The 12517-nt window shown below is 42.7% G+C and overlaps 1 protein-coding gene across 12 annotated transcripts in view; it reads left to right on the top strand.

Moving 5' to 3' along the window:
* MAP2 (microtubule associated protein 2) overlaps nt 1-12517 on the top strand; it is a 224647-nt gene that overhangs the window by 56095 nt on the left and 156035 nt on the right. For 2 of the 12 annotated variants that reach the window (XM_064433668.1, XM_064433662.1), the window contains exon 3: nt 6599-6691. The exons of the other annotated variants lie outside the window; for them this stretch is intronic. The gene's annotated coding sequence lies outside the window, so the exon portion shown is untranslated. The remainder of the gene's footprint in view (nt 1-6598; nt 6692-12517) is intronic. 12 annotated transcript variants of the gene reach the window in all.

Here is a 12517-nt window from a genome sequence, read left to right as displayed (position 1 = left end):
TAAGGGTTCCTTGGGACCAGCATCTCTGCTTCTGATAATCAGCACTGAGACCTGAGATGATGCTGATGCAGCTGCCTTTTGCCTGCTGTCAGGTGTCTCACAGTCTTATGCAAATAAACCATTTAAGAAAATGAATTACTTAAGCCATTCTGTAAAGAATATCACCAGATTCTGTAACAGCCAGCCAACCACCTGAAAGATGTCCTATATTTACACAAATGTAGCAAGTGTGTTTTCCCCAGTATCTTTTGTGCTTTTTATGTTATTTGCCTTTAATTTCTTCAGAGGCAGAGTGGGAAATAGCATGAGTGTCATGACTATGTCCTGTAGTTACACAACCAAAAGAAGTACAAAAAAGCCTTCTGTGTGTCTTCTCCATCCTGGGATTTATTAGGTGTCCATGTGCAGACAGAACAAGTTGGAAAATTGCTTTCAGTATTCATCTGGTTCATGTGAGATGGAAGAAGCAAGTCTCACAAAAGTACTGTAGTGCAAGAACTTGGCTTTTTTGTTTCTGCTCCTCATGGGCAGTTCCCTCCCTTTGTTTAAAATGGTCTTCTGGTGTCTCAGTGAACAGACAAAAGTGCTTCTGTTTTCATAAGTGCAGTACCAGGGAGAGCACCTTACATGTAAAGGGCTTTTCAGAACAAAATCTAGAGCTGAGTTTGAAGTGTTTGGTCTGTTCCTGCAGCAGTGCTAATCATTAACTAAGAACAGACTAATTTGCAGTTCAGAGAAATGCTGTAATCTATTCATGCCTGTGGGAAAATATTGCTTTCACTGTGTTTGGGGCAACTGCAATCATTTGAAAGAAAGAGGTTAGGAAAGTGTGCTCTGCTGCATGCTAGCTGAAGCAGCTCTTTGTTTTCTTGGCTACTCCACTGATGTACATTACAAAAGCCTCCATTCAGGAAGATGATAAAACCAAATGTGCAAACAGCAGCAGCTTGCCAGTCATCCTACCCAGTTCTGTGCTAGGACCTGATGGATGAGCTCAAGCTGCCCAAGTGCTTGGGGTTACCCCTGGCTGGAAAGGCCAGAGAGCAGTCAGAAGAGACACAGGAGATGGCCAGACCCAGCTCCCTGCTGGTGGGAGGACACACTCCAGAACCCCCGGAGTCAAACTGTTCTGTGTCATGTGGTGGCAGTGAAGGCAGCAGGTGTAAAGGTGGGTGGGCCTTGCAGCCTGTTTGCTCAGGCAAGAAGGTTCATATTCTGCTGAGCCATGCATGGAGAGGCTTCTGAGCTGGAGGAGACCTGTGGGTTTCATGGAGAACGTGACATTTTAGACCCAGCAGGCTAACCGTGCAAGCAGTGTGGTAGCTAATTTCTTCTGAGGTAGAGTCAAAGTCTGATATTTTTTAGCTAGAATTGAGGGGCAGGATGTTAGTTTCCTTTATTGCTGACTTTACCCGTCCTTCCTCTGTGAGTCCTCATGGCTGAGGAAAGACCTGACTGGCACAAGGGGGCTGCTCTTGTGTATGGAACCATTTCCTGTATTTCTCATTGGGAAGATGAGTTTTGAAGATGCAAGCACTCCTCTTTGGGAGCATGGATCATGGATGCTGGCCACTGATGGAGTTGATACAGTATTTTTTAAACTATAATCTTTTTAGGCAGCTGAGGAATGAAGCTGAGGCTGAAGGTTACCCAGGTCTCCTCAAGGTTACAGAGTATATTTGCAGGAGAAGCCATCTGCACCTCATCTTTAGAATTAGTGTCAATGCAGAAGAGAATAGGCAAGCCTCAGACAAGTTTATTGTGGCTATGAATCATGTGTCTGGGCACAGCAACTGTGATTTGTGGTTTCAGGGCATTTTTAAAGTGCATGACTCTGTGGATAAAACTTGCTCTTGCAAGGGGGGAAAAAAGAGAAGGACATTTAGATTAAGTGGAATGACTGAGACTTGGACCAGAAGTTTTTATAAAAAGCAGTGGGGTATTTTTCTATATTAAACATCAGTATAGAGTCTTTGAGCAGGAAAGCCCAAGATTAACTTTACAGGTCTGGAAATATTGCTTTCCTGTCCCCAAATCCTGTGGTTTCCCTCTTGCACAGAGTTCTTTGTAGCCATAGCAGGGGATGGCATTTTGCAGAACCTTCTGCCAGTGGGCAGCATGACCCAGCCCTGCAGCCAGGTCATGCTCAGTGCAGGCTGAAGCCTTGCTGTGAGGTTAAGGGGGGGGGTCTCAGTGCAGAGTAGACACTGCCCTGCCTCTATTAGGCTGTGTCTGCCTTCATCAGGAAGCAGTAATTGCTCTGTAATTAGTTATATATAGATATATTAGTTGGAATTTAGGTATGAGTTCAGTCATGGCTTGTGTGGAATCTGAAAGATATGGAAACATGGGGTGAAAGTCTGTTTTGCCTTTGCAGGTGCAATGAAGGGGGATGTAAGCCCATAGAGTGTTTTTCACACCGACTTTCACAAGGGCAGCACATCTCAGAAGGTTGTTATCTACCGTATGAGTCTGAAATTAGACTCTTTGGAGCAGGGGATAAGCAAAAATGATGCTGTGAAAGAATTTGGGATCTGGTCTGGTCGCATTGCTCTGGATCTGTTTTCCACACAGATTGAACACAATATTTTAGCTGTAAAACCTAAGAAACAGCCTGTGAAATGTCAGTGCTTGCATTTCTAGAAAGGCTATTTTCTTCAGCTCTGGTTAATTTCCTCTGCAAGTATGCTAAGTTCTGAAGGTTTATGTGTGTCTCAGTACATATGCCAGTAGACTCTGCATGGGAGCTGTCACATTCATCACTGTGATTAAAGCTGTCTTTAATTCTCCTGTTCAAATCTTGCCCTTCTCTGGAGATGTTTTCTAGAAATTAGAAAATACTTGATGAACAAGTATTGCTGCAAACCCTCTTCTCCGCCAGTGAGCAGTGGACCAGGGTGTATTGGTGAGTTGGGAAAGGGACACTGCTCTTGGCCCCATGCACATCTTGTGTTTGAGACACTCAGCCTGTGTGTTTTATGGGGCATTGTGTCTCTCCACAGAGCCCCTCTGATTGTGTGTCTCCTCTTGGTCTTGTGTAATGTGGTTGTGCTAGGTCATGCTTTTAAACCACAGAATTTCTGAGTGCTGATTGCAAATTGCAAAGGAAAGACTGCTTGGATTATCAGGCAGGAAAACAGTAGAAGACATGACCTTTCTTCTGCTCCTCAGGGTAAAGCAGAGATCCTTGTGTTCTGCTTTGAAACAAATTGGTAAATAGCAGGGATGTTTTGATCTATAACAGGTTAGCTGCTGAGGTCTTTGTATGCTTCCTAGGTGCCGAAGGAGATGGAGTGGAAAAGACATTTCATGGGTATTAGAACTTGGAAGGAAAATTCATGTAGAGATGTAGAAATAGCTTATTCAGGCAGGAGTAACAAAATCTAGGAAAGTTAGGCCAAATGAAGCGGTGCAGATGAAAATGTTGCCTGAGCTCAGAGAGCAGGCTGTGACTATTTGCCATGATGAGGTTAGATGGGGATGGTGTGAGCTGCAGGGAGTGCAGCAGCTAGGAAACATAAAGTGCCAAAAGGTCAGTGCTCAGAGCCAGGTAAATGAGCCATGCCACAGGACAGGGCAGGGGCAGTGCCAGGGCTGCTTGGAGATGTGATTCCAGAGGTGATGCATTCTGGTGGTGTCCTTGACAAGGACAGCAGGGCTGACAGGGACTGGCTGCACCTTGTGTACTAGTTTGCATTCAGAGAATTGGGTGTGATGAGGTTAGCACACCATGGTCTGCACAGAAATGATGCCTTGAGAGGCTGCCTAGAACAGAGGCTAGACAGAGTTAAAGGAATAAAGCAGGCATTTATTAAAAGGCCTTCAAAGGATACACCTTGGGCACTACAGGAGCCTGGCCATGGCTGCACCCAATATGGGCAATGGGCCACATGTTTTCACACTTTTATAAGTTTTGGTCCATTTACATGTTTGAGTTAATTGTCCAATTACAGCTTCAGGTTATGAAGTCCCATCCTCCCAGATTGCTCTCCTCAGTTTGCTGTTATTTACACTTTTTGGGCCTGAAGCTGCAATGGTGCCCTTGGTTCTCAGACTGCAAAAGGATTGTTTTGTCTGACTAAACTGTGAGGAGAACTTGCTAACACTTTGTATGAAGTTCAGAGTTACATATTAATGCAATACAAAAATCTGGAAAACATGTAAGCTAAAACTTAAGGCATCATAAAGAGTTGGTGAAAAACTTCAGGGTTCTGCCATTACCATATTTTTTACAATTTTCATACTTTGCAGTACTCTGTAGCTGTGTGTGATACAGGATGGAACTTGTCTCCCCAGGTGAGGGGGAGTCTAGCAGGCATGATCCTTGTGGGGGTCTGGAGGACCCCTGATCTGCCCCTTGATGAGCAGGGTGTGAAATTGTTTTAAAGACTCTTCAGTGGAGAGAGACACTATGTTCAGCCCCACATTTTGTAAGAGCATATCTTCATGTAAACAGCATTGGTTTTGGGTGTTAAATGCTACAGGTGAATAAAGGGACAGACAGTGTCTTAAGCATCTTGAACTTTGTCTTCTGCTAAACATAACTTCCAGATCCCCTTTCCTGTTTGCTGGCTGTTGGGAGATGGATTTCTGTTCTCAAACAGGAGTATGACCTGAGTATTTTTCCTGAGCTTTCAATATAGATTTCATTACAAGTACTTGGGAAATGCACACTTCTACATGCTATGGCATACTCCTTTGAGATGTTTTTCTTTTAAAATAGCAAGTGCAACAAGATACTTGTTAGAGTGCTGCAGGAGCAGTTGTTGCATGATTGTATTATGAAGGGTCTAACTAGGCATAAGAATTACTTTAAAGCCTAACTTCTGAATTAGTGTAATTTTTGACTATTAGATAATTCTGAGAGTGAGCACCAGGAGGTGACAACACCTCCACATACTTCTACATTCAGGTAGGGAGTCTGAGCAACTCACCTACACTTCCTAGACCAGGTGTTTTATGTGTTACATGTTTAAATTTGCAGCTTCATATAACTTCTTCCCTAGACCATGCTTATGGTCTAGATTTTGGCCTTCACACCCACGTCTGCAGCCCAGCAAACTTCTGTAATTTAGCACTGCTGCAGGTCCCTCACTATTGTGCTGGCTGCATGAGAGCCAAACTGCTGCAGTTTGGGATTTGCAGGACAACAGTGGGAGTGCTGGGGGAAGAAGGTGCTAGTTAGTGTGTGTGTGGGGAGCAGAATGTGGTCCTTAACAAGTACAGAAAAAAGGTGCTGGGGATGGGGGAGTTCCTTCCTGAGTTCCTAGAAAGCTGGTGAATGGCTTTTCTAGGAATGATAGTTCAGAGCCATGTAATGGAAACAGTAGAACCAGACTGAAAAAATGGCTCAGTGAGGTCAGGGAAGCTCAACAAGTGGTAGAAAAAAAGTCCTAGGTTTTCTTGTTCTTTGTTAGTGTGGTATCAGGATTGATTCCCAGTTTGCTGTGCATGTATATGTGCGTCTGTGACCATGACTGGCTTTGAACACTGTGATGTAGAGCACAGTGTGATACTTCTATTGGTCTTGGTCCCGTGGCAGCAGAAAAGGTGAGTGGGTTTGAGGCAGGCTGTGCTCCAAGCCCTGTTGTGCTATTGATTTCCTGGGTGACCTCAAGCAGTGTAACAATACATTTAGCATGCTGCAGAGCCATGCAGCAAGTCTGTCCTTAGATGTGCAGTAGTAGTGTTGCTGTTGTGTTTTTATTTTGTGAAAACTGGTTTGATAAAATAAAGCTTTCAGAGAAGAGTTGGCATGGTTTGAGAGAAGCCTCCAGTTTACTGCCGGCAGAGCACTGAGGAGAAAGTAGTAAAAGCTGCTTGAAGTCCTAGCCAGATGATACAGCCAAATTGTCATTATCATTGCACATCACGAAAGCTGTTTGAGAGGAGATTTAGCTGTTTTCATTCATGGCTTAGACCAACAACAACACCCTGCAACAGCAGCCACATTCGTGCAAACATTTCCTCATTCTGCGACGAAAGCACTCATTGGCAAGTTAGGAAATTTTTGTATTAAAAGGTTTGCCTGTAGCTGTGGACCTGGTTAAGCAATATGTTATTAAGCTCAATTACAGTAGTACAGTGAAAATAGATGCAATATTTCTGCAAGGAAAGAGCATGTAAAGACCTGAATGAATGAGGTGTTATGAATAATGCCCCCTTATATGAGTAGAGCCATTGAAGTCAGGGGCTCTGCACCTCTGTTTCATGGTGTTTCTGTTACTGTGTTGCTGACTGAAATGTTTTAATGTTTTTATTTTAAAACGCAGTAACAAACTTGCTAATGCAAATAAACAAAATGGACAAAGCATCTTCTGGAATCCTTCATGCTTTGCTGGTATGAACTGGAAAGAGACAGCCTCTCTGTTCCCTTTCTTCCCAAACATGAGAGATTGCAAGTTAGGTTGTGCTGTGATGTCTTTTGGAGTGAGTGTAAAACCATCCTGTCCCTGCATGATATGTATAATACGTGGGAAAAAAATTTCTGTCTAGTAACTGATGATGACAATTTCCTGTAAGCCAGTTCTTGTGGTCTCTGGTCTCTAGCCAGATTTATTTTTACTTCCTTTTTATTTTTTTTTTCCCCTCCCCCCAGTTTATTTTTTCTGAAGAAGAAAAAAGCGTTACTATAACGATTCTTACACGAAGACAGGCTGCAGTTCCAAAAGGCACCAGCAAAGGCCTGAAGGTAACGTGTCTTCTGATCATCTTGAATTCAAGCTTTTGAGCCACATCATAAAGTCTGCATGAGAGCAGAAGGGAGTGAGAGAGAGCCTGTGCTGGTTATCATCGTTGAGTTAAAGCCAGAGCCGAGTAATTCAGTGTTACTGTAGCCAAAAGCATTGTGCTCCTGACATTGCTAACACTTAGTCTGATGTCACACAGGGATCTAGGAGCACAGAAGTAGTTGCCTGATAACTCATCTAACTAGTAAATAAAGCTGAGGAGACTTACACTGAGAGTGCAAGAGGGGAGTCCAGCCCTGTCCAGCCTGGTGTTAGTGAAGGAGGTCTGAATGTATGGAGAGAGTGAGCAAACTAAATGGGATGCAAATAAAAGCTTTGGAGGGTAGAGATGTGAGAGGGGAGTCATTTAGAACAGTCATTATCCACTAATGTGAGTGGAAATGCTGGCTGCAGCTACAGAAATGTGCTGCAAGTCATGTGTGTATTTAAAACCAATCTCAGTCTGTTTGAACTTTTTTCCCCAAGTCTTAGGAATCTGTGACTCTTTCAAAAAACTGTTGACATCATGCAGGAGAGTGAGATATGAGTCTATCATGATAGAAATTGGGCTTGAAAGGCATTCTGAGAGCCAGGTTCTTAGGAGTGCCAAGGGAGAAAGGCAGGGCCATGCTGTGACAGCTACTGTTTCACAGGTGGTAGTGTCAGCTTTGGAGTGCTTTTTCCCCATCAACTTTGTAAATCTCATTTGTGGACTGGATCAAGAAAGCTGCACATTCTGCAAGCAAAAAGGCAGAAACATGCAATGTACACACAGGGCAAAAGGTGTGAATAATAATAAAGAACTGAGAATATGTGTTGGTGCTTGAAAACAGGTGCTCTGGTTAGTACCTGCAGTGAGGTGATTAGATATTTAATTAGGAAGATGAATACACCTACCTTCCCATAGGTAGTAACAGTTCACAAAAGACATGGAGAACTTAGCCTCATTTGGAGTCATTTGGAATCTGAAACACAGTTTGTACAAATCAGATCTAGCAATAGTTGGATTTTCCTCCCATTGCATTTGTGTGTTGAATGGCTGCTGGTTATGTTTTAAATGTTAACCTGGTTACTCTAGGATGAGCACATCTGGTACTCTCATCTTGGGAAATGGGAAATATTTGAAAAATTGCCTTTAGGTTTTTCCTGGGGTTTCTGGATACTGATCCTTAGAGCCACTGTGGTAGTTGTTAGTTTTCAGTGAACAAATGGTTTCATGTATTTTAAAGAAATAGATTATATTCAGAAAAGCAAGAGCTGAAATGGCCTTTTTTTAAATAAGATATTGGCAAATTTTTTCTGCTACAATGACAACAAATCATCATTGGCAGATTGAAGGGGAGGTGTGACTTGTGCCCTCTTGACGAGGTGCCACTATTGCTTTGAAACATTGCTGGTGGGTGGGAAGAGAGTTTCTGGCCTTGGTTGGACACAGCTTCAACCTTCACAGCAATAGCATTGAACTGACATTTTGTTGCAGGAAATCATCTAGTTATTACATGTTGTTCCTGACTTCAACTAAATACTGTTGGGTAAACTGGCAGTGATGTTTGCTGTGAATCATCCTCACTAATGAACCTTTTTGATAGACAAACAATAGTTATTAGCAAGGTGACATTTCTGTTCTGAATCACTATGCCTTTTTAGCTTTTTTATCTTCCATGCTCTAATTTGCAAATTACCATTGGCCTGAAGGGCCTCATTATCTTCCTTCTAGAAAAAAAATATCTTGGTGTGGTTGGAAAATACCTTTAATAACAGGAGGGGCTCTTGTTAATTTTGCACTCCGAAGGGGTTTGCTTCTGTTATGTTTTTATTCTGTTTTCATTTCACATCTAAATAGTCATGAATGATTGGAAAACCTTGAATCAGTGGTATTGGAAGTCCTGCAGGTAGACTGTTTAATGGTATTTTTGAAGTGCCAAACTGAGAAACATGGACATTAAGCAATAATGTTGGTACAGTTGTTTTGGAATGCTTCTATTTCTCATCACTTTAGGAAATGATAAGCTTCTTCCCTCCAGAAAAATAATGAAATGCAGTCTTAATTTTCAAGTATAGATTCTTGAGGACTATATGTACGATTGAAGTTATTCTCTTACATAAGAGCTTTTTCCTAGGATGTGGCCTGAAGCCTGAAATACAAATGTTGCTGTTTGTCTGGTTTGTCTGTCTGCTTAAATATCCTTCTTCTCCTGCCTCCTGGTTGTGCAGAAGAGATGTTAGTGACCAGAGTTCCTGTCCTAAGATGATAAGCCTCATGGTCAGTGAAACTGCTGAGTGAAAGGAACAAAATGTGCAAAAAAATATTTAAAATGGAGATAATCTCTTACTCTGTCTGCAGTCCACTATATCTGAGGATGGGGTACAAGGTTAGAGGGAGCACTGGTCTAGCATTGTAATGCTTACATCCCAAATCTCATCCACATGGTGCATTGAGAGCATAAGGAACTATGTTACTTTTAGACATCTCTCTGTGTAACCCGGATTGCATCCCTCTAGAGAGAAAACATGCTTATACTCCAAGAAAAGTTTACAGCTGTTTAGCAACATGTCAAATAAAAGAGACAGTTCCTTTCCTCTTGCAGCTGGAACACTTGAAGCTTTGGGTGGAACATGCTTGGGCTGTGTACATGTTCATCTGTGCAACTTTGGTTTTTCTTGCAAAATTGAGCTGCACGCTACTGTTCCCATCTTTGGAAACACACTGATTCCTTGTTTAACTTCAGAACAATTTAGCTGTAGAAGTCTGCCCTGCTCCCCACTCTGATTTTAAATGTTCTCGACGAGGCAGAGGAATGAGCACTCTAGGTAAGGCATACAGGATCAGTCCAGGAGATGCCTATGGATGCAGGTGTGGACCAGACAGTAAAAGCAGATTCTTTAGAAACTTGAGAATTAGCAGAGGAATTAAAGAGGTTTTGTACTTATGTAAGTCAAAACAAATTTGTGCCAGTACTTCCAGGCTGTCCTAGTGGTGGTTTACTCATGAGGAAACATCAAAGGCCTTGAGTAATTGCATTCTCCAAAGCTCCTTTCAAAAGCAGAAAACCATAATGGAAGTGATGCCACAAAGGCTCACCCAAATGGGTGGTTTTATCTACACAGTTTCTGGCCTTTAGGCAGCTGTCCTTCCAGTTTAATAGTACTGAGTCATACCTTTTGTTTCTACCCTTCAAGTCACCCAGGTATCTCTCTTGTCCTCTTCTCGTGCAGAGCAAGAAGGATTTGAGACAGTTTGCAGACAGGAGAGCAGGGAAAGTTTCAGCAGCAAGGGGACCACTCCAGCTGGTGCTCAGTGATGAGAAGGAACACAGTGATGAGATCTGTGTGAGGAGCTGAGTTTCTCAGCAGCAATGTGAGTCACGTCCCTGCTTTCCCAGTGTGTGTGGGGCACTTGGCAAAGGAGCGGCTTTGCTGGTCATTTTATTTGCTGGAAACTTTTCTGCTAAAGCAGGTGCTCTATAGAGAGCTTAACTCTGGATTTCTAAGAATCACAATCCTGTGTCCTTTTTATTTCATTATCTGCTATGCATCTTAAACATTGTCTTGTTTCCTTTCCCATGTTTTTCTATTTTCTTTCAGTTTCTTTTTCTCCTGATCCCTTTAATGGAAGGGATATGTGTAGTAGTGAAAGTTTTAACAGTAATTCCAAAAGCAAGTAGGTTTGCATTTGTATGGGAGACTTAGATGACTTTTTTTTGGTGGTGTTTCTCCAGTAGCACAGCAAGTATGGTTTAATAAATAGGACATGAAACACCCATGTTTTGCTCAGCCTTTAATGACATGCAGCCTTTTATACAAGCTATGAAACTTGATACTGCCTCTTTCATTTAGAAGGCTGTGTGTGCTTGCTTTCTTTGATGTAATTCAGTTGACAGCAGTGGGGTTGTTCCTGATTTACACTTAGAGAAATGAATAGGCAGTCAAGAGCAGCACAAGTTCACACCCAGTTGTGTGTTGACTCATTTGCTCATTGTCTTCTGTGTAGCAGAAAATGCTTTTAGGGTACCCCTGAGGAATGTATCCAAGTAGAGCCAAGTTTGAGATGACGTGCAAGTTTAGCTGAGGGCTGTGCAAAACCAGGGATTATCATATGATTTGTAATGAAGGTGAAAATTGATGGTTTCATGTGGGAAAGGACTGACCATTCACTGACCTGACCAATTAACATGCAGGACTGTGGGTTTTTTAATTGCATTTCTAATTAAACTGAACCAAAGGGTTGTTTTAGCTGTCTTCTGGACAAAGAGTTGCTGCTATGAACACATGCAACCCTGCTTGTGCACAGCAGTTGAACAAGGAAAATCTCCAGAGGCCCCTGCCAAACCTCAGCTGGTTGGTAGTTCTGTTCTGGGAATGCACAAGGACTTATGCTTTTATTGGAGCAGCTTGCTTTTTGCTGTCCTGAGTTTTCTGACTGCGTGTTTCATTTGGGACATTTCCAGTCTGTGAAGTTACCTCATCTCAAATTCCTCCTTGCCTTCTCCTTCCCTCTGCTGGGCCCTCATCTCAGATGTTGATGTTTCATCTCCCTGGTCTAGGAAACTGTTGCCTTTTTATGGTAGTTCTTGTACCTGTCTTAGCTCTGATGGATTTTGCAGTGTGAAATAAGATGCAGGGTCTGGCACATCAGGCCTCACTGTGGCACACCAGAGCTTGGCTTTATACCTGGATCAAAGCATCTGAAGTATGCTTAGGTGGATCCCTCTCCTCCAGTCTGCTGGTGGGCTGTCAGTAGCTTGCTTTACCTCTCCCATGTCAAAGCAGTCTAGATCCCATTATTAGTCTGGGCCTGTGGCTAAGATGCTGAGCATTACTAATCCCTCTGTCCAGAGAGCCTGGGCTGAAGCATCCTCTCATCCTCAGCCAGGGACTTACAGCATGGATGATGGGTAAATCCAGTCTTGACAGCAGGCTCTTAAATGATGGTGTAGCTGTGTGCTCAGTGTCTTCTGTTCCTCTGGGACTGTCTGAAGACAGCTTGGTCCTGCCTCTGTCTTTCTGGCTCAGTTTTCTCTTCAGCCAATGCTCTGTTGTGTGCTAGTTTGCTTTTTCTTCTGTGTACGCAAAAACTGCGTGGCTCTGAAAGAGAAACATCTTGCTCTCCTGTGTACAGCATTTCTGAGTTAATAAACAGAGATGTTGCTATTGCTCATCTAGGGGAAGAAGTAGTGCTAAAATTGGTGAAGTAAGTTATTGTTTAGGGCTGTAATTAAACTTCCAGACTTAGGCAATTAAAGGTCAATATACCAAAGGTTTGTGCCTGGGAATTCAGAGGGTTTTTTTTTTCTTGTCTCTTAATTAAGGACTATTTTTTTTAATGATTAGATGAATGGGACCAGAAGTAACTAAATCAGCCAGCAAACCTGCCAGTGACTGGTGGGTTTGTTGTGAAAACTGTCAAATAGTTGACACACAGCTCAGATTGCATGCAGTGCTCAGTGCCAAAGTAAATCATATAGTCTATTACCCTTAGGGCCTGTAGAGGGTAAAATAGAGACTTGCTGGTTGGAACACCTGTAGTAGCTCAGCATATGGAGATATGTGTGTGTGGAGGAGGCTTCTAAATAAATGCCAAATGTAGGGTTAGCTGAAGGGAATGTAAGGGAGAGGGATAGCCATCTTATAACTTTAGATGTGTTGCCAAGGTGATGTGAGCCAATAAACTAGAGCAAACCCAGGAGTAATCTATAATTGAGAAGTATAGGAGAGGCAAAGTGGCATTGCTGTCTGCAGAGGTTCAGGTGTGTGATGGTGAACCTAATGCTACATTTGTTGTGCTCAGT

Source organism: Passer domesticus, chromosome 10 (assembly GCF_036417665.1).
Source record: "Passer domesticus isolate bPasDom1 chromosome 10, bPasDom1.hap1, whole genome shotgun sequence".
In the NCBI taxonomy this organism is placed as follows: domain Eukaryota; kingdom Metazoa; phylum Chordata; class Aves; order Passeriformes; family Passeridae; genus Passer; species Passer domesticus.
The sequence above is the reverse complement of the archived record's forward strand: the minus strand, read 5'-3'. Positions and strand labels throughout refer to the sequence as shown.